Below are 27,596 nucleotides of genomic sequence, written 5' to 3'. Positions count from 1 at the left end.
CTTAACAACATTAGCACTGAAGCGTGCTGATAAAATAACCAATTCCAACAAACTTTACTCCGCCACCTGTTCAAGTACCACAGCAGAGCATTTTCTCCACTGCTAGGATAGGAATGGAGAAATGTGCTTGTTTTATGTCTGAGCAGAAAAGATATATGTTTGAATGGATGTGTGGGATAAAACACACCCTGTCGTATGTTGTAAAGGTATTGCAAGTTGTGGAGTAGCTTAGTGATCACATAGAGGAAAGTGGGTGAAGACAGAATTCCTCTATGGGGTGAATGAACTCGGAGGTGACTTGCGTTATCCTTTTTATGTATGACAAAGGTACTTTATTTCTTACTGCACATTTCAATGCCATCACTCAAAAATAACAAAAAATTCCTACTCTTTTGTTGTTTCATATGGAAGATTATGTTTTCAGGCATGGAGAATGAAAGCAGAAGCTGTAGTGCTGAATTAGACGTTCTCACAAACCATGTAATAATTTGTTCAAAAAAAGGCATGACATTTCTGAGTCATATTAAAAATGATGTGTAAATATGCAGATAGAGTCTATCTTTCCAGTAATGATCTACAGTGTGCAAAAAGTAAACCTTTTGCCATAAGTATCTCCTTTCTGCTAAGCACCGATCATTAAAAATCTCTCTATAAATATGTATATCAGAAGAAGGAAATGCTAGTTCGGGTTGATGTTGTTAGAACTGCAAGTGCAGTTGTATTCCTTGAGCTGCTTTCATGTTTCCTGCTGGCTCGAGCAGTGGGCATTTTGTTGTGACATGTGAAGTGAAGTTAGGAGAGTTTAGCGTCCGCATTGTGTTGTTCTTCCAGGTGAGGGTATATTAGATATTTGAATAGTTGTAAGGACTTTAAAGAGAGGGGAGTTATCCATGGATTGCTTGTTGTGAATGTATTGTATAAGTGATTCCATAGACTTAAACTGCGGTAGAGACCACATGATTGGGAGTGAATCTTGTATTTGGAGGACAGGGGAGAGCAGTATCAACGTGGCCCCAGTGGCCTAATGGATAAGGCACTGGCCTCCTAAGCCAGGGATTGTGGGTTCAAGTCCCATCTGGGTGAAACTCTGTACATTCAGCTCTTGACTTTTACTTTTTCAAAGCACAAACCACACAATTCAGCCCTTGCTTTACATAGACTTTGCAGCTATGGAACATCAATCTACCTTCAAAACACAAGTGCTGGAACTCAAAAACATTTGCCTACATATCCTACTCTTGGGCCCAGTCTGGAGAATGGGATTTCAACCCACCTTTCTGGCTAGACATTTTTTTATGTCCTCCTTTGGATAGCACTCGCAGGCAGTCTCCCATTTAGCATTAAAACATGTACTTATTTCACCACTTGAATGTATAAACTGTTGAATAATTAAAAATACCATGTGAAACTGCTATGTTGATAAAGAAGTATTTCTCGAAAAAAGTGCAGCAGATGGGAAGACAGTGCACCCTATTTTATGCTACTATCGCTGGGCCCCTAGTCTTAGAAACCAAACTGAGTTTAGGGAGGGCAGGGTGGTGTTTCAATGATGGCAGTTAAATAGATTTTTCAAAACACCCGGGGTGTTGTTAGACTGAGAAGTTGATGGGACACCTGTGAAAGGCAGCTTTACTTGTCTGCTTTTAGTTGATGTAGATTGTATGTCCTGTTTAACAACCTTTGGTTTCAACAAGGACATTAGAGAGATATTGGGACACTGCCTGGGATGCTTGTCCTCTCTCTATTTTGAAAATTTGCCATGCCAACTAAGGGCCAAGGCAGACGTTTAGTTTTAGCCTTGCCCAACTCTAATTTTCCAAACCTAGAGCATACATTTGTCGTTGATTGTAATACTTTGTTAGTACTACCTGTTGTTCCCTTAAGAGTGCATATATTGTGAACAAACCAGATGGCCAAATTATATCGTAGGAGTCTACCACACCAGGTCCTTCACTCGTAAGAACAGTGGGACTGAAGCATGATGGATTAACTAGTTCCCTTAAATGCAGCCATTTCAAACTTTAATCACCAGAGCTGGGGACTCTTTAAAGGTGATATGAACTTCTTTTATACCTGAGTGGGAGCGACAAACATGTAGAATATGTGTCGTATTTTTAGAAAGTGTTTGTAGCTATTGGTTAACAGCACTCCTGTGCAACCCCGTTGGCCTAATTCTAAGGCAGTCAAATACTCGCAAAGGGATTGTGGGTTTGAGTTCTTTCTGGGGTGGAAGAAGATGTATTTTGGAGATGTTTATCTAGTTTGCTAAGGGTCTTCCTTCTTAACAACATTAGCACTGAAGCGTGCTGATAAAATAACCAATTCCAACAAACTTTACTCCGCCACCTGTTCAAGTACCACAGCAGAGCATTTTCTCCACTGCTAGGATAGGAATGGAGAAATGTGCTTGTTTTATGTCTCAGCAGAAAAGATATATGTTTGAATGGATGTGTGGGATAAAACTCACCCTGTCGTATGTTGTAAAGGTATTGCAAGTTGTGGAGTAGCTTAGTGATCACATAGAGGAAAGTGAGTGAAGACAGAATTCCTCTGTGGGGTGAATGAACTCGGAGGTGACTTGCGTTATCCTTTTTATGTATGACAAAGGTACTTTATTTCTTACTGCACATTTCACTGCCATTACTCAAAAAAAAGAAAAAATTCCTAGTCTTTTGTTGTTTCATATGGAAGATTATGTTTTTTTAGGCATGGAGAATGAAAGCAGAAGCTGTAGTGCTGAATTAGACGTTCTCACAAACCATGTTATAATTTGTTGAAAAAAAGGCATGACATTTCTGAGTCATATTAAAAATGATGTGTAAATATGCAGATAGAGTCTATCTTTCCAGTAATGATCTACAGTGTGCAAAAAGAAAACCTTTTGCCATAAGTATCTCCTTTCTGCTAAGCACCGATCATTAAAAATCTCTCTATAAATATGTATATCAGAAGAAGGAAATGCTAGTTCGGGTTGATGTTGTTAGAACTGCAAGTGCAGTTGTATTCCTTGAGCTGCCTTGATGTTTCCTGCTGGCTCGAGCAGTGGGCATTTTGTTGTGACATGTGAAGTGAAGTTAGGAGAGTTTAGCGTCCGCATTGTGTTGTTCTTCCAGGTGAGGGTATATTAGATATTTGAATAGTTGTAAGGACTTTAAAGAGAGGGGAGTTATCCATGGATTGCTTGCTGTGAATGTATTGTATAAGTGATTCCATAGACTTAAACTGTAGTAGAGACCACATGATAGGGAGTGGATCTTGTATTTGGAGGACAGGGGAGAGCAGTATCAACGTGGCCCCTGTGGCCTAATGGATAAGGCACTGGCCTCCTAAGCCAGGGATTGTGGGTTCAAGTCCCATCTGGGGTGAAACTCTGTACATTCAGCTTTTGACTTTTACATTTTCAAAGCAAAAACCACACAATTCAGCCCTTGCTTTACATAGACTTTGCAGCTATGGAACATCAATCTACCTTCAAAACACAAGTGCTGGAACTCAAAAACATTTGCCTCCATATCCTACTCTTGGGCCTAGTCTGGAGAATGGGATTTCAACCCACCTTTCTGGCTAGACATTTTTTATGTCCTCCTTTGGATAGCACTCGCAGGCAGTCTCCCATTTAGCATTAAAACATGTACTTATTTCACCACTTGAATGTATAAACTGTTGAATAATTAAAAATACCATGTGAAACTGCTATGTTGATAAAGAAGTATTTCTCGAAAAAAGTGCAGCAGATGGGAAGACAGTGCACCCTATTTTATGCTACTATCGCTGGGCCCCTAGTCTTAGAAACCAAACTGAGTTTGGGGAGGGCAGTGTGGTGTTTCAATGATGGCAGTTAAATAGATTTTTCAAAACACCCGGGGTGTTGTTAGACTGAGAAGTTGATGGGACACCTGTGAAAGGCAGCTTTACTTGTCTGCTTTTAGTTGATGTAGATTGTATGTCCTGTTTAACAACCTTTGGTTTCAACAAGGACATTAGAGAGATATTGGGACACTGCCTGGGATGCTTGTCCTCTCTCTATTTTGAAAATTTGCCATGCCAACTAAGGGCCAAGGCAGACGTTTAGTTTTAGCCTTGCCCAACTCTAATTTTCCAAACTTAGAGCATACATTTGGCACAGATTGTAATACTTTGTTAGTACTACCTGTTGTTCCCTTAAGAGTGCATATATTGTGAACAAACAAGATGGCCAAATTATATCGTAGGAGTCTGCCACACCAGGTCCTTCACTCGTAAGAACAGTGGGACTGAAGCATGATGGATTAACTAGTTCCCTTACATGCAGCCATTTCAAACTTTAATCACCACAGCTGGGGACTCTTTAAAGGTGATATGAACTTCTTTTATACCTGAGTGGGAGCGACAAACATGTAGAATATGTGTCGTATTTTTAGAAAGTTTTTGTAGCTATTGGTTAACAGCACTCCTGTGCAACCCCGTTGGCCTAATTCTAAGGCAGTCAAATACTCACAAAGGGATTGTGGGTTTGAGTTCTTTCTGGGGTGGAAGAAGATGTATTTTGGAGATGTTTATCTAGTTTCCTAAGGGTCTTCCTTCTTAACAACATTAGCACTGAAGCGTGCTGATAAAATAACCAATTCCAACAAACTTTACTCCGCCACCTGTTCAAGTACCACAGCAGAGCATTTTCTCCACTGCTAGGATAGGAATGGAGAAATGTGCTTGTTTTATGTCTGAGCAGAAAAGATATATGTTTGACTGGATGTGTGGGATAAAACACACCCTGTCGTATGTTGTAAAGGTATTGCAAGTTGTGGAGTAGCTTAGTGATCACATAGAGGAAAGTGGGTGAAGACAGAATTCCTCTGTGGGGTGAATGAACTCGGAGGTGACTTGCGTTATCCTTTTTATGTATGACAAAGGTACTTTATTTCTTACTGCACATTTCAATGCCATCACTCAAAAAAAACAAAAAATTCCTACTCTTTTGTTGTTTCATATGGAAGATTATGTTTTCAGGCATGGAGAATGAAAGCAGAAGCTGTAGTGCTGAATTAGACGTTCTCACAAACCATGTAATAATTTGTTCAAAAAAAGGCATGACATTTCTGAGACATATTAAAAATGATGTGTAAATATGCAGATAGAGTCTATCTTTCCAGTAATGATCTACAGTGTGCAAAATGTAAACCTTTTGCCATAAGTATCTCCTTTCTGCTAAGCACCGATCATTAAAAATCTCTCTATAAATATGTATATCAGAAGAAGGAAATGCTAGTTCGGGTTGATGTTGTTAGAACTGCAAGTGCAGTTGTATTCCTTGAGCTGCTTTCATGTTTCCTGCTGGCTCGAGCAGTGGGCATTTTGTTGTGACATGTGAAGTGAAGTTAGGAGAGTTTAGCGTCCGGATTGTGTTGTTCTTCCAGGTGAGGGTATATTAGATATTTGAATAGTTGTAAGGACTTTAAAGAGAGGGGAGTTATCCATGGATTGCTTGTTGTGAATGTATTATATAAGTGATTCCATAGACTTAAACTGCGGTAGAGACCACATGATAGGGAGTGGATCTTGTATTTGAAGGACAGGGGAGAGCAGTATTAACGTGGCCCTAGTGGCCTAATGAATAAGGCACTGGCCTCCTAAGCCAGGGATTGTGGGTTCAAGTCCCATCTGGGGTGAAACTCTGTACATTCAGCTCCTGACTTTTACATTTTCAAAGCACAAACCACACAATTCAGCCCTTGCTTTACATAGACTTTGCAGCTATGGAACATCAATCTACCTTCAAAACACAAGTGCTGGAACTCAAAAACATTTGCCTACATATCCTACTCTTGGGCCAGTCTGGAGAATGGGATTTCAACCCACCTTTCTGGCTAGACATTTTTTATGTCCTCCTTTGGATAGCACTCGCAGGCAGTCTCCCATTTAGCATTAAAACATGTACTTATTTCACCACTTGAATGTATAAACTGTTGAATAATTAAAAATATCATGTGAAACTGCTATGTTGATAAAGAAGTATTTCTCGAAAAAAAGTGCAGCAGATGGGAAGAAAGTGCACCCTATTTTATGATACTATCGCTGGGCCCCTAGTCTTAGAAACCAAACTGAGTTTAGTGAGGGCAGGGTGGTGTTTCAATGATGGCAGTTAAATAGATTTTTCAAAACACCCGGGGTGTTGTTAGACTGAGAAGTTGAAGGGACACCTGTGAAAGGCAGCCCTACTTTTCTGCTTTTAGTTGATGTAGATTGTATGTCCTGTTTAACAACCTTTGGTTTCAACAAGGACATTAGAGAGATATTGGGACACTGCCTGGGATGCTTGTCCCTCCTCTATTTTGAAAATTTGCCATGCCAACTAAGGGCCAAGGCAGACGTTTAGTTTTAGCCTTGCCCAACTCTAATTTTCCAAACCTAGAGCATACATTTGGCGTTGATTGTAATACTTTGTTAGTACTACCTGTTGTTCCCTTAAGAGTGCATATATTGTGAACAAACCAGATGGCCAAATTATATCGTAGGAGTCTGCCACACCAGGTCCTTCACTCGTAAGAACAGTGGGACTGAAGCATGATGGATTAACTAGTTCCCTTAAATGCAGCCATTTCAAACTTTAATCACCACAGCTGGGGACTCTTTAAAGGTGATATGAACTTCTTTTATACCTGAGTGGGAGCGACAAACATGTAGAATATGTGTCGTATTTTTAGAAAGTGTTTGTAGCTATTGGTTAACAGCACTCCTGTGCAACCCCGTTGGCCTAATTCTAAGGCAGTCAAATACTCGCAAAGGGATTGTGGGTTTGAGTTCTTTCTGGGGTGGAAGAAGATGTATTTTGGAGATGTTTATCTAGTTTGCTAAGGGTCTTCCTTCTTAACAACATTAGCACTGAAGCGTGCTGATAAAATAACCAATTCCAACAAACTTTACTCCGCCACCTGTTCAAGTACCACAGCAGAGCATTTTCTCCACTGCTAGGATAGGAATGGAGAAATGTGCTTGTTTTATGTCTCAGCAGAAAAGATATATGTTTGAATGGATGTGTGGGATAAAACTCACCCTGTCGTATGTTGTAAAGGTATTGCAAGTTGTGGAGTAGCTTAGTGATCACATAGAGGAAAGTGGGTGAAGACAGAATTCCTCTGTGGGGTGAATGAACTCGGAGGTGACTTGCGTTATCCTTTTTATGTATGACAAAGGTAATTTATTTCTTACTGCACATTTCACTGCCATTACTAAAAAAAACAAAAAAATCCTAGTCTTTTGTTGTTTCATATGGAAGATTATGTTTTTTTAGGCATGGAGAATGAAAGCAGAAGCTGTAGTGCTGAATTAGACGTTCTCACAAACCATGTTATAATTTGTTCAAAAAAAGGCATGACATTTCTGAGTCATATTAAAAATGATGTGTAAATATGCAGATAGAGTCTATCTTTCCAGTAATGATCTACAGTGTGCAAAAAGAAAACCTTTTGCCATAAGTATCTCCTTTCTCCTAAGCACCGATCATTAAAAATCTCTCTATAAATATGTATATCAGAAGAAGGAAATGCTAGTTCGGGTTGATGTTGTTAGAACTGCAAGTGCAGTTGTATTCCTTGAGCTGCTTTCATGTTTCCTGCTGGCTCGAGCAGTGGGCATTTTGTTGTGACATGTGAAGTGAAGTTAGGAGAGTTTAGCGTCCGCATTGTGTTGTTCTTCCAGGTGAGGGTATATTAGATATTTGAATAGTTGTAAGGACTTTAAAGAGAGGGGAGTTATCCATGGATTGCTTGTTGTGAATGTATTGTATAAGTGATTCCATAGACTTAAACTGCGGTAGAGACCACATGATAGGGAGTGGATCTTGTATTTGAAGGACAGGGGAGAGCAGTATTAATGTGGCCCTAGTGGCCTAATGGATAAGGCACTGGCCTCCTAAGCCAGGGATTGTGGGTTCAAGTCCCATCTGGGGTGAAACTCTGTACATTCAGCTCCTGACTTTTACATTTTCAAAGCACAAACCACACAATTCAGCCCTTGCTTTACATAGACTTTGCAGCTATGGAACATCAATCTACCTTCAAAACACAAGTGCTGGAACTCAAAAACATTTGCCTCCATATCCTACTCTTGGGCCTAGTCTGGAGAATGGGATTTCAACCCACCTTTCTGGCTAGACATTTTTTATGTCCTCCTTTGGATAGCACTCGCAGGCAGTCTCCCATTTAGCATTAAAACATGTACTTATTTCACCACTTGAATGTATAAACTGTTGAATAATTAAAAATACCATGTGAAACTGCTATGTTGATAAAGAAGTATTTCTCGAAAAAAGTGCAGCAGATGGGAAGACAGTGCACCCTATTTTATGCTACTATCGCTGGGCCCCTAGTCTTAGAAACCAAACTGAGTTTGGGGAGGGCAGTGTGGTGTTTCAATGATGGCAGTTAAATAGATTTTTCAAAACACCCGGGGTGTTGTTAGACTGAGAAGTTGATGGGACACCTGTGAAAGGCAGCTTTACTTGTCTGCTTTTAGTTGATGTAGATTGTATGTCCTGTTTAACAACCTTTGGTTTCAACAAGGACATTAGAGAGATATTGGGACACTGCCTGGGATGCTTGTCCTCTCTCTATTTTGAAAATTTGCCATGCCAACTAAGGGCCAAGGCAGACGTTTAGTTTTAGCCTTGCCCAACTCTAATTTTCCAAACTTAGAGCATACATTTGGCACAGATTGTAATACTTTGTTAGTACTACCTGTTGTTCCCTTAAGAGTGCATATATTGTGAACAAACAAGATGGCCAAATTATATCGTAGGAGTCTGCCACACCAGGTCCTTCACTCGTAAGAACAGTGGGACTGAAGCATGATGGATTAACTAGTTCCCTTACATGCAGCCATTTCAAACTTTAATCACCACAGCTGGGGACTCTTTAAAGGTGATATGAACTTCTTTTATACCTGAGTGGGAGCGACAAACATGTAGAATATGTGTCGTATTTTTAGAAAGTTTTTGTAGCTATTGGTTAACAGCACTCCTGTGCAACCCCGTTGGCCTAATTCTAAGGCAGTCAAATACTCACAAAGGGATTGTGGGTTTGAGTTCTTTCTGGGGTGGAAGAAGATGTATTTTGGAGATGTTTATCTAGTTTCCTAAGGGTCTTCCTTCTTAACAACATTAGCACTGAAGCGTGCTGATAAAATAACCAATTCCAACAAACTTTACTCCGCCACCTGTTCAAGTACCACAGCAGAGCATTTTCTCCACTGCTAGGATAGGAATGGAGAAATGTGCTTGTTTTATGTCTGAGCAGAAAAGATATATGTTTGAATGGATGTGTGGGATAAAACACACCCTGTCGTATGTTGTAAAGGTATTGCAAGTTGTGGAGTAGCTTAGTGATCACATAGAGGAAAGTGGGTGAAGACAGAATTCCTCTGTGGGGTGAATGAACTCGGAGGTGACTTGCGTTATCCTTTTTATGTATGACAAAGGTACTTTATTTCTTACTGCACATTTCAATGCCATCACTCAAAAAAAACAAAAAATTCCTACTCTTTTGTTGTTTCATATGGAAGATTATGTTTTCAGGCATGGAGAATGAAAGCAGAAGCTGTAGTGCTGAATTAGACGTTCTCACAAACCATGTAATAATTTGTTCAAAAAAAGGCATGACATTTCTGAGTCATATTAAAAATGATGTGTAAATATGCAGATAGAGTCTATCTTTCCAGTAATGATCTACAGTGTGCAAAATGTAAACCTTTTGCCATAAGTATCTCCTTTCTGCTAAGCACCGATCATTAAAAATCTCTCTATAAATATGTATATCAGAAGAAGGAAATGCTAGTTCGGGTTGATGTTGTTAGAACTGCAAGTGCAGTTGTATTCCTTGAGCTGCTTTCATGTTTCCTGCTGGCTCGAGCAGTGGGCATTTTGTTGTGACATGTGAAGTGAAGTTAGGAGAGTTTAGCGTCCGCATTGTGTTGTTCTTCCAGGTGAGGGTATATTAGATATTTGAATAGTTGTAAGGACTTTAAAGAGAGGGGAGTTATCCATGGATTGCTTGTTGTGAATGTATTATATAAGTGATTCCATAGACTTAAACTGCGGTAGAGACCACATGATAGGGAGTGGATCTTGTATTTGAAGGACAGGGGAGAGCAGTATTAACGTGGCCCTAGTGGCCTAATGAATAAGGCACTGGCCTCCTAAGCCAGGGATTGTGGGTTCAAGTCCCATCTGGGGTGAAACTCTGTACATTCAGCTCCTGACTTTTACATTTTCAAAGCACAAACCACACAATTCAGCCCTTGCTTTACATAGACTTTGCAGCTATGGAACATCAATCTACCTTCAAAACACAAGTGCTGGAACTCAAAAACATTTGCCTACATATCCTACTCTTGGGCCCAGTCTGGAGAATGGGATTTCAACCCACCTTTCTGGCTAGACATTTTTTATGTCCTCCTTTGGATAGCACTCGCAGGCAGTCTCCCATTTAGCATTAAAACATGTACTTATTTCACCACTTGAATGTATAAACTGTTGAATAATTAAAAATACCATGTGAAACTGCTATGTTGATAAAGAAGTATTTCTCGAAAAAAAGTGCAGCAGATGGGAAGACAGTGCACCCTATTTTATGATACTATCGCTGGGCCCCTAGTCTTAGAAACCAAACTGAGTTTAGTGAGGGCAGGGTGGTGTTTCAATGATGGCAGTTAAATAGATTTTTCAAAACACCCGGGGTGTTGTTAGACTGAGAAGTTGAAGGGACACCTGTGAAAGGCAGCCCTACTTTTCTGCTTTTAGTTGATGTAGATTGTATGTCCTGTTTAACAACCTTTGGTTTCAACAAGGACATTAGAGAGATATTGGGACACTGCCTGGGATGCTTGTCCCTCCTCTATTTTGAAAATTTGCCATGCCAACTAAGGGCCAAGGCAGACGTTTAGTTTTAGCCTTGCCCAACTCTAATTTTCCAAACCTAGAGCATACATTTGGCGTTGATTGTAATACTTTGTTAGTACTACCTGTTGTTCCCTTAAGAGTGCATATATTGTGAACAAACCAGATGGCCAAATTATATCGTAGGAGTCTGCCACACCAGGTCCTTCACTCGTAAGAACAGTGGGACTGAAGCATGATGGATTAACTAGTTCCCTTACATGCAGCCATTTCAAACTTTAATCACCACAGCTGGGGACTCTTTAAAGGTGATATGAACTTCTTTTATACCTGAGTGGGAGCGACAAACATGTAGAATATGTGTCGTATTTTTAGAAAGTTTTTGTAGCTATTGGTTAACAGCACTCCTGTGCAACCCCGTTGGCCTAATTCTAAGGCAGTCAAATACTCACAAAGGGATTGTGGGTTTGAGTTCTTTCTGGGGTGGAAGAAGATGTATTTTGGAGATGTTTATCTAGTTTCCTAAGGGTCTTCCTTCTTAACAACATTAGCACTGAAGCGTGCTGATAAAATAACCAATTCCAACAAACTTTACTCCGCCACCTTTTCAAGTACCACAGCAGAGCATTTTCTCCACTGCTAGGATAGGAATGGAGAAATGTGCTTGTTTTATGTCTGAGCAGAAAAGATATATGTTTGAATGGATGTGTGGGATAAAACACACCCTGTCGTATGTTGTAAAGGTATTGCAAGTTGTGGAGTAGCTTAGTGATCACATAGAGGAAAGTGGGTGAAGACAGAATTCCTCTGTGGGGTGAATGAACTCGGAGGTGACTTGCGTTATCCTTTTTATGTATGACAAAGGTACTTTATTTCTTACTGCACATTTCAATGCCATCACTCAAAAAAAACAAAAAATTCCTACTCTTTTGTTGTTTCATATGGAAGATTATGTTTTCAGGCATGGAGAATGAAAGCAGAAGCTGTAGTGCTGAATTAGACGTTCTCACAAACCATGTAATAATTTGTTCAAAAAAAGGCATGACATTTCTGAGTCATATTAAAAATGATGTGTAAATATGCAGATAGAGTCTATCTTTCCAGTAATGATCTACAGTGTGCAAAATGTAAACCTTTTGCCATAAGTATCTCCTTTCTGCTAAGCACCGATCATTAAAAATCTCTCTATAAATATGTATATCAGAAGAAGGAAATGCTAGTTCGGGTTGATGTTGTTAGAACTGCAAGTGCAGTTGTATTCCTTGAGCTGCTTTCATGTTTCCTGCTGGCTCGAGCAGTGGGCATTTTGTTGTGACATGTGAAGTGAAGTTAGGAGAGTTTATCGTCCGCATTGTGTTGTTCTTCCAGGTGAGGGTATATTAGATATTTGAATAGTTGTAAGGACTTTAAAGAGAGGGGAGTTATCCATGGATTGCTTGTTGTGAATGTATTATATAAGTGATTCCATAGACTTAAACTGCGGTAGAGACCACATGATAGGGAGTGGATCTTGTATTTGAAGGACAGGGGAGAGCAGTATTAACGTGGCCCTAGTGGCCTAATGAATAAGGCACTGGCCTCCTATGCCAGGGATTGTGGGCCCAAGTCCCATCTGGGGTGAAACTCTGTACATTCAGCTCCTGACTTTTACATTTTCAAAGCACAAACCACACAATTCAGCCCTTGCTTTACATAGACTTTGCAGCTATGGAACATCAATCTACCTTCAAAACACAAGTGCTGGAACTCAAAAACATTTGCCTACATATCCTACTCTTGGGCCCAGTCTGGAGAATGGGATTTCAACCCACCTTTCTGGCTAGACATTTTTTATGTCCTCCTTTGGATAGCACTCGCAGGCAGTCTCCCATTTAGCATTAAAACATGTACTTATTTCACCACTTGAATGTATAAACTGTTGAATAATTAAAAATACCATGTGAAACTGCTATGTTGATAAAGAAGTATTTCTCGAAAAAAAGTGCAGCAGATGGGAAGACAGTGCACCCTATTTTATGATACTATCGCTGGGCCCCTAGTCTTAGAAACCAAACTGAGTTTAGTGAGGGCAGGGTGGTGTTTCAATGATGGCAGTTAAATAGATTTTTCAAAACACCCGGGGTGTTGTTAGACTGAGAAGTTGAAGGGACACCTGTGAAAGGCAGCCCTACTTTTCTGCTTTTAGTTGATGTAGATTGTATGTCCTGTTTAACAACCTTTGGTTTCAACAAGGACATTAGAGAGATATTGTGACACTGCGTGGGATGCTTGTCCCTCCTCTATTTTGAAAATTTGCCATGCCAACTAAGGGCCAAGGCAGACGTTTAGTTTTAGCCTTGCCCAACTCTAATTTTCCAAACCTAGAGCATACATTTGGCGTTGATTGTAATACTTTGTTAGTACTACCTGTTGTTCCCTTAAGAGTGCATATATTGTGAACAAACCAGATGGCCAAATTATATCGTAGGAGTCTGCCACACCAGGTCCTTCACTCGTAAGAACAGTGGGACTGAAGCATGATGGATTAACTAGTTCCCTTAAATGCAGCCATTTCAAACTTTAATCACCACAGCTGGGGACTCTTTAAAGGTGATATGAACTTCTTTTATACCTGAGTGGGAGCGACAAACATGTAGAATATGTGTCGTATTTTTAGAAAGTGTTTGTAGCTATTGGTTAACAGCACTCCTGTGCAACCCCGTTGGCCTAATTCTAAGGCAGTCAAATACTCGCAAAGGGATTGTGGGTTTGAGTTCTTTCTGGGGTGGAAGAAGATGTATTTTGGAGATGTTTATCTAGTTTCCTAAGGGTCTTCCTTCTTAACAACATTAGCACTGAAGCGTGCTGATAAAATAACCAATTCCAACAAACTTTACTCCGCCACCTGTTCAAGTACCACAGCAGAGCATTTTCTCCACTGCTAGGATAGGAATGGAGAAATGTGCTTGTTTTATGTCTCAGCAGAAAAGATATATGTTTGAATGGATGTGTGGGATAAAACTCACCCTGTCGTATGTTGTAAAGGTATTGCAAGTTGTGGAGTAGCTTAGTGATCACATAGAGGAAAGTGGGTGAAGACAGAATTCCTCTGTGGGGTGAATGAACTCGGAGGTGACTTGCGTTATCCTTTTTATGTATGACAAAGGTACTTCATTTCTTACTGCACATTTCATTGCCATTACTAAAAAAAAAAAAAAAAATCCTAGTCTTTTGTTGTTTCATATGGAAGATTATGTTTTTTTAGGCATGGAGAATGAAAGCAGAAGCTGTAGTGCTGAATTAGACGTTCTCACAAACCATGTTATAATTTGTTCAAAAAAAGGCATGACATTTCTGAGTCATATTAAAAATGATGTGTAAATATGCAGATAGAGTCTATCTTTCCAGTAATGATCTACAGTGTGCAAAAAGAAAACCTTTTGCCATAAGTATCTCCTTTCTGCTAAGCACCGATCATTAAAAATCTCTCTATAAATATGTATATCAGAAGAAGGAAATGCTAGTTCGGGTTGATGTTGTTAGAACTGCAAGTGCAGTTGTATTCCTTGAGCTGCCTTGATGTTTCCTGCTGGCTCGAGCAGTGGGCATTTTGTTGTGACATGTGAAGTGAAGTTAGGAGAGTTTAGCGTCCGCATTGTGTTGTTCTTCCAGGTGAGGGTATATTAGATATTTGAATAGTTGTAAGGACTTTAAAGAGAGGGGAGTTATCCATGGATTGCTTGTTGTGAATGTATTGTATAAGTGATTCCATAGACTTAAACTGCGGTAGAGACCACATGATAGGGAGTGGATCTTGTATTTGAAGGACAGGGGAGAGCAGTATTAACGTGGCCCTAGTGGCCTAATGAATAAGGCACTGGCCTCCTAAGCCAGGGATTGTGGGTTCAAGTCCCATCTGGGGTGAAACTCTGTACATTCAGCTTTTGACTTTTACATTTTCAAAGCACAAACCACACAATTCAGCCCTTGCTTTACATAGACTTTGCAGCTATGGAACATCAATCTACCTTCAAAACACAAATGCTGGAACTCAAAAACATTTACATACATATCCTACTCTTGGGCCCAGTCTGGAGAATGGGATTTCAACCCACCTTTCTGGCTAGACATTTTTTATGTCCTCCTTTGGATAGCACTCGCAGGCAGTCTCCCATTTAGCATTAAATCATGTACTTATTTCACCACTTGAATGTATAAACTGTTGAATAATTAAAAATACCATGTGAAACTGCTATGTTGATAAAGAAGTATTTCTCGAAAAAAGTGCAGCAGATGGGAAGACAGTGCACCCTATTTTAATGCTACTATCGCTGGGCCCCTAGTCTTAGAAACCAAACTGAGTTTAGGGAGGGCAGGGTGGTGTTTCAATGATGGCAGTTAAATAGATTTTTCAAAACACCCGGGGTGTTGTTAGACTGAGAAGTTGATGGGACACCTGTGAAAGGCAGCTTTACTTGTCTGCTTTTAGTTGATGTAGATTGTATGTCCTGTTTAACAACCTTTGGTTTCAACAAGGACATTAGAGAGATATTGGGACACTGCCTGGGATGCTTGTCCTCTCTCTATTTTGAAAATTTGCCATGCCAACTAAGGGCCAAGGCAGACGTTTAGTTTTAGCCTTGCCCAACTCTAATTTTCCAAACCTAGAGCATACATTTGGCGCAGATTGTAATACTTTGTTAGTACTACCTGTTGTTCCCTTAAGAGTGCATATTTTGAGAACAAACAAGATGGCCAAATTACATCGTAGGAGTCTGCCACACCAGGTCCTTCACTCGTAAGAACAGTGGGACTGAAGCATGATGGATTAACTAGTTCCCTTAAATGCAGCCATTTCAAACTTTAATCACCACAGCTGGGGACTCTTTAAAGGTGATATGAACTTCTTTTATACCTGAGTGGGAGCGACAAACATGTAGAATATGTGTCGTATTTTTAGAAAGTGTTTGTAGCTATTGGTTAACAGCACTCCTGTGCAACCCCGTTGGCCTAATTCTAAGGCAGTCAAATACTCACAAAGGGATTGTGGGTTTGAGTTCTTTCTGGGGTGGAAGAAGATGTATTTTGGAGATGTTTATCTAGTTTCCTAAGGGTCTTCCTTCTTAACAACATTAGCACTGAAGCGTGCTGATAAAATAACCAATTCCAACAAACTTTACTCCGCCACCTGTTCAAGTACCACAGCAGAGCATTTTCTCCACTGCTAGGATAGGAATGGAGAAAAGTGCTTGTTTTATGTCTGAGCAGAAAAGATATATGTTTGAATGGATGTTTGGGATAAAACACACCCTGTCGTATGTTGTAAAGGTATTGCAAGTTGTGGAGTAGCTTAGTGATCACATAGAGCAAAGTGGGTGAAGACAGAATTCCTCTGTGGGGTGAATGAACTCGGAGGTGACTTGCGTTATCCTTTTTATGTATGACAAAGGTACTTTATTTCTTACTGCACATTTCAATGCCATCACTCACAAAAAACAAAAAATTCCTAGTCTTTTGTTGTTTCATATGGAAGATTATGTTTTCAGGCATGGAGAATGAAAGCAGAAGCTGTAGTGCTGAATTAGATGTTCTCACAAACCATGTAATAATTTGTTCAAAAAAAGGCATGACATTTCTGAGTCATATTAAAAATGATGTGTAAATATGCAGATAGAGTCTATCTTTCAAGTAATGATCTACAGTGTGCAAAAAGTAAACCTTTTGCCATAAGTATCTCCTTTCTGCTAAGCACCGATCATTAAAAATCTCTCTATAACTATGTATATCAGAAGGAGGAAATGCTAGTTCGGGTTGATGTTGTTAGAACTGCAAGTGCAGTTGTATTCCTTGAGCTGCCATGATGTTTCCTGCTGGCTCGAGCAGGGGGCATTTTGTTGTGACATGTGAAGTGAAGTTAGGAGAGTTTAGCGTCCGCATTGTGTTGTTCTTCCAGGTGAGGGTATATTAGATATTTGAATAGTTGTAAGGACTTTAAAGAGAGGGGAGTTATCCATGGATTGCTTGTTGTGAATGTATTGTATAAGTAATTCCATAGACTTAAACTGCGGTAGAGACCACATGATAGGGAGTGAATCTTGTATTTGGAGGACAGGGGAGAGGAGTATCAACGTGGTTCCAGTGGCCTAATGGATAAGGCACTGGCCTCCTAAGCCAGGGATTGTGGGTTCAAGTCCCATCTGGGGTGAAACTCTGTACATTCAGCTCTTGACTTTTACATTTTCAAAGCACAAACCACACAATTCAGCCCTTGCTTTACATAGACTTTGCAGCTATGGAACATCAATCTACCTTCATAACACAAGTGCTGGAACTCAAAAACATTTACCTACATATCCTACTCTTGGGCCCAGTCTGGAGAATGGGATTTCAACCCACCTTTCTGGCTAGACATTTTTTATGTCCTCCTTTGGATAGCACTCGCAGGCAGTCTCCCATTTAGCATTAAATCATGTACTTATTTCACCACTTGGATGTATAAACTGTTGAATAATTAAAAATACCATGTGAAACTGCTATGTTGATAAAGAAGTATTTCTCGAAAAAAGTGCAGCAGATGGGAAGACAGTGCACCCTATTTTATGCTACTATCGCTGGGCCCCTAGTCTTAGAAACCAAACTGAGTTTAGGGAGGGCAGGGTGGTGTTTCAATGATGGCAGTTAAATAGATTTTTCAAAACACCCGGGGTGTTGTTAGACTGAGAAGTTGATGGGACACCTGTGAAAGGCAGCTTTACTTGTCTGCTTTTAGTTGATGTAGATTGTATGTCCTGTTTAACAACCTTTGGTTTCAACAAGGACATTAGAGAGATATTGGGACACTGCCTGGGATGCTTGTCCTCTCTCTATTTTGAAAATTTGCCATGCCAACTAAGGGCCAAGGCAGACGTTTAGTTTTAGCCTTGCCCAACTCTAATTTTCCAAACCTAGAGCATACATTTGGCGCAGATTGTAATACTTTGTTAGTACTACCTGTTGTTCCCTTAAGAGTGCATATTTTGAGAACAAACAAGATGGCCAAATTACATCGTAGGAGTCTGCCACACCAGGTCCTTCACTCGTAAGAACAGTGGGACTGAAGCATGATGGATTAACTAGTTCCCTTAAATGCAGCCATTTCAAACTTTAATCACCACAGCTGGGGACTCTTTAAAGGTGATATGAACTTCTTTTATACCTGAGTGGGAGCGACAAACATGTAGAATATGTGTCGTATTTTTAGAAAGTGTTTGTAGCTATTGGTTAACAGCACTCCTATGCAACCCCGTTGGCCTAATGGGTAAGGCAGTCAAATACTCACAAAGGGATTGTGGGTTTGAGTTCTTTCTGGGGTGGAATAAGATGTATTTTGGAGATGTTTATCTAGTTTCCTAAGGGTCTCCCTTCTTAACAACATTAGCACTGAAGCGTGCTGATAAATTAACCAATTCCAACAAACTTTACTCCGCCACCTGTTCAAGTACCACAGCAGAGCATTTTCTCCACTGCTAGGATAGGAATGGAGAAATGTGCTTGTTTTATGTCTCAGCAGAAAAGATATATGTTTGAATGGATGTGTGGGATAAAACTCACCCTGTCGTATGTTGTAAAGGTATTGCAAGTTGTGGAGTAGCTTAGTGATCACATAGAGGAAAGTGGGTGAAGACAGAATTCCTCTGTGGGGTGAATGAACTCGGAGGTGACTTGCGTTATCCTTTTTATGTATGACAAAGGTAATTTATTTCTTACTGCACATTTCACTGCCATTACTAAAAAAAAACAAAAAAATCCTAGTCTTTTGTTGTTTCATATGGAAGATTATGTTTTTTTAGGCATGGAGAATGAAAGCAGAAGCTGTAGTGCTGAATTAGACGTTCTCACAAACCATGTTATAATTTGTTCAAAAAAAGGCATGACATTTCTGAGTCATATTAAAAATTATGTGTAAATATGCAGATAGAGTCTATCTTTCCAGTAATGATCTACAGTGTGCAAAAAGAAAACCTTTTGCCATAAGTATCTCCTTTCTCCTAAGCACCGATCATTAAAAATCTCTCTATAAATATGTATATCAGAAGAAGGAAATGCTAGTTCGGGTTGATGTTGTTAGAACTGCAAGTGCAGTTGTATTCCTTGAGCTGCTTTCATGTTTCCTGCTGGCTCGAGCAGTGGGCATTTTGTTGTGACATGTGAAGGGAAGTTAGGAGAGTTTAGCGTCCGCATTGTGTTGTTCTTCCAGGTGAGGGTATATTAGATATTTGAATAGTTGTAAGGACTTTAAAGAGAGGGGAGTTATCCATGGATTGCTTGTTGTGAATGTATTGTATAAGTGATTCCATAGACTTAAACTGCGGTAGAGACCACCTGATAGGGAGTGGATCTTGTATTTGAAGGACAGGGGAGAGCAGTATTAATGTGGCCCTAGTGGCCTAATGGATAAGGCACTGGCCTCCTAAGCCAGGGATTGTGGGTTCAAGTCCCATCTGGGGTGAAACTCTGTACATTCAGCTCCTGACTTTTACATTTTCAAAGCACAAACCACACAATTCAGCCCTTGCTTTACATAGACTTTGCAGCTATGGAACATCAATCTACCTTCAAAACACAAGTGCTGGAACTCAAAAACATTTGCCTCCATATCCTACTCTTCGGCCTAGTCTGGAGAATGGGATTTCAACCCACCTTTCTGGCTAGACATTTTTTATGTCCTCCTTTGGATAGCACTCGCAGGCAGTCTCCCATTTAGCATTAAAACATGTACTTATTTCACCACTTGAATGTATAAACTGTTGAATAATTAAAAATACCATGTGAAACTGCTATGTTGATAAAGAAGTATTTCTCGAAAAAAGTGCAGCAGATGGGAAGACAGTGCACCCTATTTTATGCTACTATCGCTGGGCCCCTAGTCTTAGAAACCAAACTGAGTTTGGGGAGGGCAGTGTGGTGTTTCAATGATGGCAGTTAAATAGATTTTTCAAAACACCCGGGGTGTTGTTAGACTGAGAAGTTGATGGGACACCTGTGAAAGGCAGCTTTACTTGTCTGCTTTTAGTTGATGTAGATTGTATGTCCTGTTTAACAACCTTTGGTTTCAACAAGGACATTAGAGAGATATTGGGACACTGCCTGGGATGCTTGTCCTCTCTCTATTTTGAAAATTTGCCATGCCAACTAAGGGCCAAGGCAGACGTTTAGTTTTAGCCTTGCCCAACTCTAATTTTCCAAACTTAGAGCATACATTTGGCACAGATTGTAATACTTTGTTAGTACTACCTGTTGTTCCCTTAAGAGTGCATATATTGTGAACAAACAAGATGGCCAAATTATATCGTAGGAGTCTGCCACACCAGGTCCTTCACTCGTAAGAACAGTGGGACTGAAGCATGATGGATTAACTAGTTCCCTTACATGCAGCCATTTCAAACTTTAATCACCACAGCTGGGGACTCTTTAAAGGTGATATGAACTTCTTTTATACCTGAGTGGGAGCGACAAACATGTAGAATATGTGTCGTATTTTTAGAAAGTTTTTGTAGCTATTGGTTAACAGCACTCCTGTGCAACCCCGTTGGCCTAATTCTAAGGCAGTCAAATACTCACAAAGGGATTGTGGGTTTGAGTTCTTTCTGGGGTGGAAGAAGATGTATTTTGGAGATGTTTATCTAGTTTCCTAAGGGTCTTCCTTCTTAACAACATTAGCACTGAAGCGTGCTGATAAAATAACCAATTCCAACAAACTTTACTCCGCCACCTGTTCAAGTACCACAGCAGAGCATTTTCTCCACTGCTAGGATAGGAATGGAGAAATGTGCTTGTTTTATGTCTGAGCAGAAAAGATATATGTTTGAATGGATGTGTGGGATAAAACACACCCTGTCGTATGTTGTAAAGGTATTGCAAGTTGTGGAGTAGCTTAGTGATCACATAGAGGAAAGTGGGTGAAGACAGAATTCCTCTGTGGGGTGAATGAACTCGGAGGTGACTTGCGTTATCCTTTTTATGTATGACAAAGGTACTTTATTTCTTACTGCACATTTCAATGCCATCACTCAAAAAAAACAAAAAATTCCTACTCTTTTGTTGTTTCATATGGAAGATTATATTTTCAGGCATGGAGAATGAAAGCAGAAGCTGTAGTGCTGAATTAGACGTTCTCACAAACCATGTAATAATTTGTTCAAAAAAAGGCATGACATTTCTGAGTCATATTAAAAATGATGTGTAAATATGCAGATAGAGTCTATCTTTCCAGTAATGATCTACAGTGTGCAAAATGTAAACCTTTTGCCATAAGTATCTCCTTTCTGCTAAGCACCGATCATTAAAAATCTCTCTATAAATATGTATATCAGAAGAAGGAAATGCTAGTTCGGGTTGATGTTGTTAGAACTGCAAGTGCAGTTGTATTCCTTGAGCTGCTTTCATGTTTCCTGCTGGCTCGAGCAGTGGGCATTTTGTTGTGACATGTGAAGTGAAGTTAGGAGAGTTTAGCGTCCGCATTGTGTTGTTCTTCCAGGTGAGGGTATATTAGATATTTGAATAGTTGTAAGGACTTTAAAGAGAGGGGAGTTATCCATGGATTGCTTGTTGTGAATGTATTATATAAGTGATTCCATAGACTTAAACTGCGGTAGAGACCACATGATAGGGAGTGGATCTTGTATTTGAAGGACAGGGGAGAGCAGTATTAACGTGGCCCTAGTGGCCTAATGAATAAGGCACTGGCCTCCTAAGCCAGGGATTGTGGGTTCAAGTCCCATCTGGGGTGAAACTCTGTACATTCAGCTCCTGACTTTTACATTTTCAAAGCACAAACCACACAATTCAGCCCTTGCTTTACATAGACTTTGCAGCTATGGAACATCAATCTACCTTCAAAACACAAGTGCTGGAACTCAAAAACATTTGCCTACATATCCTACTCTTGGGCCCAGTCTGGAGAATGGGATTTCAACCCACCTTTCTGGCTAGACATTTTTTATGTCCTCCTTTGGATAGCACTCGCAGGCAGTCTCCCATTTAGCATTAAAACATGTACTTATTTCACCACTTGAATGTATAAACTGTTGAATAATTAAAAATACCATGTGAAACTGCTATGTTGATAAAGAAGTATTTCTCGAAAAAAAGTGCAGCAGATGGGAAGACAGTGCACCCTATTTTATGATACTATCGCTGGGCCCCTAGTCTTAGAAACCAAACTGAGTTTAGTGAGGGCAGGGTGGTGTTTCAATGATGGCAGTTAAATAGATTTTTCAAAACACCCGGGGTGTTGTTAGACTGAGAAGTTGAAGGGACACCTGTGAAAGGCAGCCCTACTTTTCTGCTTTTAGTTGATGTAGATTGTATGTCCTGTTTAACAACCTTTGGTTTCAACAAGGACATTAGAGAGATATTGGGACACTGCCTGGGATGCTTGTCCCTCCTCTATTTTGAAAATTTGCCATGCCAACTAAGGGCCAAGGCAGACGTTTAGTTTTAGCCTTGCCCAACTCTAATTTTCCAAACCTAGAGCATACATTTGGCGTTGATTGTAATACTTTGTTAGTACTACCTGTTGTTCCCTTAAGAGTGCATATATTGTGAACAAACCAGATGGCCAAATTATATCGTAGGAGTCTGCCACACCAGGTCCTTCACTCGTAAGAACAGTGGGACTGAAGCATGATGGATTAACTAGTTCCCTTACATGCAGCCATTTCAAACTTTAATCACCACAGCTGGGGACTCTTTAAAGGTGATATGAACTTCTTTTATACCTGAGTGGGAGCGACAAACATGTAGAATATGTGTCGTATTTTTAGAAAGTTTTTGTAGCTATTGGTTAACAGCACTCCTGTGCAACCCCGTTGGCCTAATTCTAAGGCAGTCAAATACTCACAAAGGGATTGTGGGTTTGAGTTCTTTCTGGGGTGGAAGAAGATGTATTTTGGAGATGTTTATCTAGTTTCCTAAGGGTCTTCCTTCTTAAGAACATTAGCACTGAAGCGTGCTGATAAAATAACCAATTCCAACAAACTTTACTCCGCCACCTTTTCAAGTACCACAGCAGAGCATTTTCTCCACTGCTAGGATAGGAATGGAGAAATGTGCTTGTTTTATGTCTGAGCAGAAAAGATATATGTTTGAATGGATGTGTGGGATAAAACACACCCTGTCGTATGTTGTAAAGGTATTGCAAGTTGTGGAGTAGCTTAGTGATCACATAGAGGAAAGTGGGTGAAGACAGAATTCCTCTGTGGGGTGAATGAACTCGGAGGTGACTTGCGTTATCCTTTTTATGTATGACAAAGGTACTTTATTTCTTACTGCACATTTCAATGCCATCACTCAAAAAAAACAAAAAATTCCTACTCTTTTGTTGTTTCATATGGAAGATTATGTTTTCAGGCATGGAGAATGAAAGCAGAAGCTGTAGTGCTGAATTAGACGTTCTCACAAACCATGTAATAATTTGTTCAAAAAAAGGCATGACATTTCTGAGTCATATTAAAAATGATGTGTAAATATGCAGATAGAGTCTATCTTTCCAGTAATGATCTACAGTGTGCAAAATGTAAACCTTTTGCCATAAGTATCTCCTTTCTGCTAAGCACCGATCATTAAAAATCTCTCTATAAATATGTATATCAGAAGAAGGAAATGCTAGTTCGGGTTGATGTTGTTAGAACTGCAAGTGCAGTTGTATTCCTTGAGCTGCTTTCATGTTTCCTGCTGGCTCGAGCAGTGGGCATTTTGTTGTGACATGTGAAGTGAAGTTAGGAGAGTTTAGCGTCCGCATTGTGTTGTTCTTCCAGGTGAGGGTATATTAGATATTTGAATAGTTGTAAGGACTTTAAAGAGAGGGGAGTTATCCATGGATTGCTTGTTGTGAATGTATTATATAAGTGATTCCATAGACTTAAACTGCGGTAGAGACCACATGATAGGGAGTGGATCTTGTATTTGAAGGACAGGGGAGAGCAGTATTAACGTGGCCCTAGTGGCCTAATGAATAAGGCACTGGCCTCCTATGCCAGGGATTGTGGGCCCAAGTCCCATCTGGGGTGAAACTCTGTACATTCAGCTCCTGACTTTTACATTTTCAAAGCACAAACCACACAATTCAGCCCTTGCTTTACATAGACTTTGCAGCTATGGAACATCAATCTACCTTCAAAACACAAGTGCTGGAACTCAAAAACATTTGCCTACATATCCTACTCTTGGGCCCAGTCTGGAGAATGGGATTTCAACCCACCTTTCTGGCTAGACATTTTTTATGTCCTCCTTTGGATAGCACTCGCAGGCAGTCTCCCATTTAGCATTAAAACATGTACTTATTTCACCACTTGAATGTATAAACTGTTGAATAATTAAAAATACCATGTGAAACTGCTATGTTGATAAAGAAGTATTTCTCGAAAAAAAGTGCAGCAGATGGGAAGACAGTGCACCCTATTTTATGATACTATCGCTGGGCCCCTAGTCTTAGAAACCAAACTGAGTTTAGTGAGGGCAGGGTGGTGTTTCAATGATGGCAGTTAAATAGATTTTTCAAAACACCCGGGGTGTTGTTAGACTGAGAAGTTGAAGGGACACCTGTGAAAGGCAGCCCTACTTTTCTGCTTTTAGTTGATGTAGATTGTATGTCCTGTTTAACAACCTTTGGTTTCAACAAGGACATTAGAGAGATATTGTGACACTGCGTGGGATGCTTGTCCCTCCTCTATTTTGAAAATTTGCCATGCCAACTAGGGGCCAAGGCAGACGTTTAGTTTTAGCCTTGCCCAACTCTAATTTTCCAAACCTAGAGCATACATTTGGCGTTGATTGTAATACTTTGTTAGTACTACCTGTTGTTCCCTTAAGAGTGCATATATTGTGAACAAACCAGATGGCCAAATTATATCGTAGGAGTCTGCCACACCAGGTCCTTCACTCGTAAGAACAGTGGGACTGAAGCATGATGGATTAACTAGTTCCCTTAAATGCAGCCATTTCAAACTTTAATCACCACAGCTGGGGACTCTTTAAAGGTGATATGAACTTCTTTTATACCTGAGTGGGAGCGACAAACATGTAGAATATGTGTCGTATTTTTAGAAAGTGTTTGTAGCTATTGGTTAACAGCACTCCTGTGCAACCCCGTTGGCCTAATTCTAAGGCAGTCAAATACTCGCAAAGGGATTGTGGGTTTGAGTTCTTTCTGGGGTGGAAGAAGATGTATTTTGGAGATGTTTATCTAGTTTCCTAAGGGTCTTCCTTCTTAACAACATTAGCACTGAAGCGTGCTGATAAAATAACCAATTCCAACAAACTTTACTCCGCCACCTGTTCAAGTACCACAGCAGAGCATTTTCTCCACTGCTAGGATAGGAATGGAGAAATGTGCTTGTTTTATGTCTCAGCAGAAAAGATATATGTTTGAATGGATGTGTGGGATAAAACTCACCCTGTCGTATGTTGTAAAGGTATTGCAAGTTGTGGAGTAGCTTAGTGATCACATAGAGGAAAGTGGGTGAAGACAGAATTCCTCTGTGGGGTGAATGAACTCGGAGGTGACTTGCGTTATCCTTTTTATGTATGACAAAGGTACTTCATTTCTTACTGCACATTTCATTGCCATTACTAAAAAAAAAAAAAAAAATCCTAGTCTTTTGTTGTTTCATATGGAAGATTATGTTTTTTTAGGCATGGAGAATGAAAGCAGAAGCTGTAGTGCTGAATTAGACGTTCTCACAAACCATGTTATAATTTGTTCAAAAAAAGGCATGACATTTCTGAGTCATATTAAAAATGATGTGTAAATATGCAGATAGAGTCTATCTTTCCAGTAATGATCTACAGTGTGCAAAAAGAAAACCTTTTGCCATAAGTATCTCCTTTCTGCTAAGCACCGATCATTAAAAATCTCTCTATAAATATGTATATCAGAAGAAGGAAATGCTAGTTCGGGTTGATGTTGTTAGAACTGCAAGTGCAGTTGTATTCCTTGAGCTGCCTTGATGTTTCCTGCTGGCTCGAGCAGTGGGCATTTTGTTGTGACATGTGAAGTGAAGTTAGGAGAGTTTAGCGTCCGCATTGTGTTGTTCTTCCAGGTGAGGGTATATTAGATATTTGAATAGTTGTAAGGACTTTAAAGAGAGGGGAGTTATCCATGGATTGCTTGTTGTGAATGTATTGTATAAGTGATTCCATAGACTTAAACTGCGGTAGAGACCACATGATAGGGAGTGGATCTTGTATTTGAAGGACAGGGGAGAGCAGTATTAACGTGGCCCTAGTGGCCTAATGAATAAGGCACTGGCCTCCTAAGCCAGGGATTGTGGGTTCAAGTCCCATCTGGGGTGAAACTCTGTACATTCAGCTTTTGACTTTTACATTTTCAAAGCACAAACCACACAATTCAGCCCTTGCTTTACATAGACTTTGCAGCTATGGAACATCAATCTACCTTCAAAACACAAATGCTGGAACTCAAAAACATTTACCTACATATCCTACTCTTGGGCCCAGTCTGGAGAATGGGATTTCAACCCACCTTTCTGGCTAGACATTTTTTATGTCCTCCTTTGGATAGCACTCGCAGGCAGTCTCCCATTTAGCATTAAATCATGTACTTATTTCACCACTTGAATGTATAAACTGTTGAATAATTAAAAATACCATGTGAAACTGCTATGTTGATAAAGAAGTATTTCTCGAAAAAAGTGCAGCAGATGGGAAGACAGTGCACCCTATTTTATGCTACTATCGCTGGGCCCCTAGTCTTAGAAACCAAACTGAGTTTAGGGAGGGCAGGGTGGTGTTTCAATGATGGCAGTTAAATAGATTTTTCAAAACACCCGGGGTGTTGTTAGACTGAGAAGTTGATGGGACACCTGTGAAAGGCAGCTTTACTTGTCTGCTTTTAGTTGATGTAGATTGTATGTCCTGTTTAACAACCTTTGGTTTCAACAAGGACATTAGAGAGATATTGGGACACTGCCTGGGATGCTTGTCCTCTCTCTATTTTGAAAATTTGCCATGCCAACTAAGGGCCAAGGCAGACGTTTAGTTTTAGCCTTGCCCAACTCTAATTTTCCAAACCTAGAGCATACATTTGGCGCAGATTGTAATACTTTGTTAGTACTACCTGTTGTTCCCTTAAGAGTGCATATTTTGAGAACAAACAAGATGGCCAAATTACATCGTAGGAGTCTGCCACACCAGGTCCTTCACTCGTAAGAACAGTGGGACTGAAGCATGATGGATTAACTAGTTCCCTTAAATGCAGCCATTTCAAACTTTAATCACCACAGCTGGGGACTCTTTAAAGGTGATATGAACTTCTTTTATACCTGAGTGGGAGCGACAAACATGTAGAATATGTGTCGTATTTTTAGAAAGTGTTTGTAGCTATTGGTTAACAGCACTCCTATGCAACCCCGTTGGCCTAATGGGTAAGGCAGTCAAATACTCACAAAGGGATTGTGGGTTTGAGTTCTTTCTGGGGTGGAATAAGATGTATTTTGGAGATGTTTATCTAGTTTCCTAAGGGTCTCCCTTCTTAACAACATTAGCACTGAAGCGTGCTGATAAATTAACCAATTCCAACAAACTTTACTCCGCCACCTGTTCAAGTACCACAGCAGAGCATTTTCTCCACTGCTAGGATAGGAATGGAGAAATGTGCTTGTTTTATGTCTGAGCAGAAAAGATATATGTTTGAATGGATGTGTGGGATAAAACACACCCTGTCGTATGTTGTAAAGATATTGCAAGTTGT

The 27,596-nt window shown here is 40.0% G+C and overlaps 10 non-coding genes across 10 annotated transcripts; all 10 read left to right on the top strand.

The window, feature by feature from the left end:
* The first annotated feature begins 1,010 nt into the window (after positions 1 to 1,010).
* Positions 1,011 to 1,087, top strand: TRNAR-CCU (transfer RNA arginine (anticodon CCU)). The gene has a single exon. It is a non-coding gene; the product is annotated as a tRNA-Arg (tRNA).
* Positions 1,088 to 3,292: 2,205 nt separating this feature from the next.
* TRNAR-CCU (transfer RNA arginine (anticodon CCU)) lies at positions 3,293 to 3,365 on the top strand. Its single transcript has one exon. It is a non-coding gene; the product is annotated as a tRNA-Arg (tRNA).
* Positions 3,366 to 5,572: 2,207 nt separating this feature from the next.
* Positions 5,573 to 5,645, top strand: TRNAR-CCU (transfer RNA arginine (anticodon CCU)). The gene has a single exon. It is a non-coding gene; the product is annotated as a tRNA-Arg (tRNA).
* A 2,208-nt stretch (positions 5,646 to 7,853) lies between these two features.
* TRNAR-CCU (transfer RNA arginine (anticodon CCU)) lies at positions 7,854 to 7,926 on the top strand. The gene has a single exon. It is a non-coding gene; the product is annotated as a tRNA-Arg (tRNA).
* Positions 7,927 to 10,133: 2,207 nt separating this feature from the next.
* TRNAR-CCU (transfer RNA arginine (anticodon CCU)) lies at positions 10,134 to 10,206 on the top strand. The gene has a single exon. It is a non-coding gene; the product is annotated as a tRNA-Arg (tRNA).
* A 4,491-nt stretch (positions 10,207 to 14,697) lies between these two features.
* TRNAR-CCU (transfer RNA arginine (anticodon CCU)) lies at positions 14,698 to 14,770 on the top strand. Its single transcript has one exon. It is a non-coding gene; the product is annotated as a tRNA-Arg (tRNA).
* Positions 14,771 to 16,978: 2,208 nt separating this feature from the next.
* TRNAR-CCU (transfer RNA arginine (anticodon CCU)) lies at positions 16,979 to 17,051 on the top strand. Its single transcript has one exon. It is a non-coding gene; the product is annotated as a tRNA-Arg (tRNA).
* A 2,210-nt stretch (positions 17,052 to 19,261) lies between these two features.
* TRNAR-CCU (transfer RNA arginine (anticodon CCU)) lies at positions 19,262 to 19,334 on the top strand. Its single transcript has one exon. It is a non-coding gene; the product is annotated as a tRNA-Arg (tRNA).
* Positions 19,335 to 21,541: 2,207 nt separating this feature from the next.
* Positions 21,542 to 21,614, top strand: TRNAR-CCU (transfer RNA arginine (anticodon CCU)). Its single transcript has one exon. It is a non-coding gene; the product is annotated as a tRNA-Arg (tRNA).
* Positions 21,615 to 26,105: 4,491 nt separating this feature from the next.
* Positions 26,106 to 26,178, top strand: TRNAR-CCU (transfer RNA arginine (anticodon CCU)). Its single transcript has one exon. It is a non-coding gene; the product is annotated as a tRNA-Arg (tRNA).
* The last annotated feature ends 1,418 nt before the right edge of the window (positions 26,179 to 27,596 follow it).

Source organism: Pleurodeles waltl, chromosome 7 (assembly GCF_031143425.1).
Source record: "Pleurodeles waltl isolate 20211129_DDA chromosome 7, aPleWal1.hap1.20221129, whole genome shotgun sequence".
Classification (NCBI taxonomy): Eukaryota; Metazoa; Chordata; class Amphibia; order Caudata; family Salamandridae; genus Pleurodeles; species Pleurodeles waltl.
The sequence above is the reverse complement of the archived record's forward strand: the minus strand, read 5'-3'. Positions and strand labels throughout refer to the sequence as shown.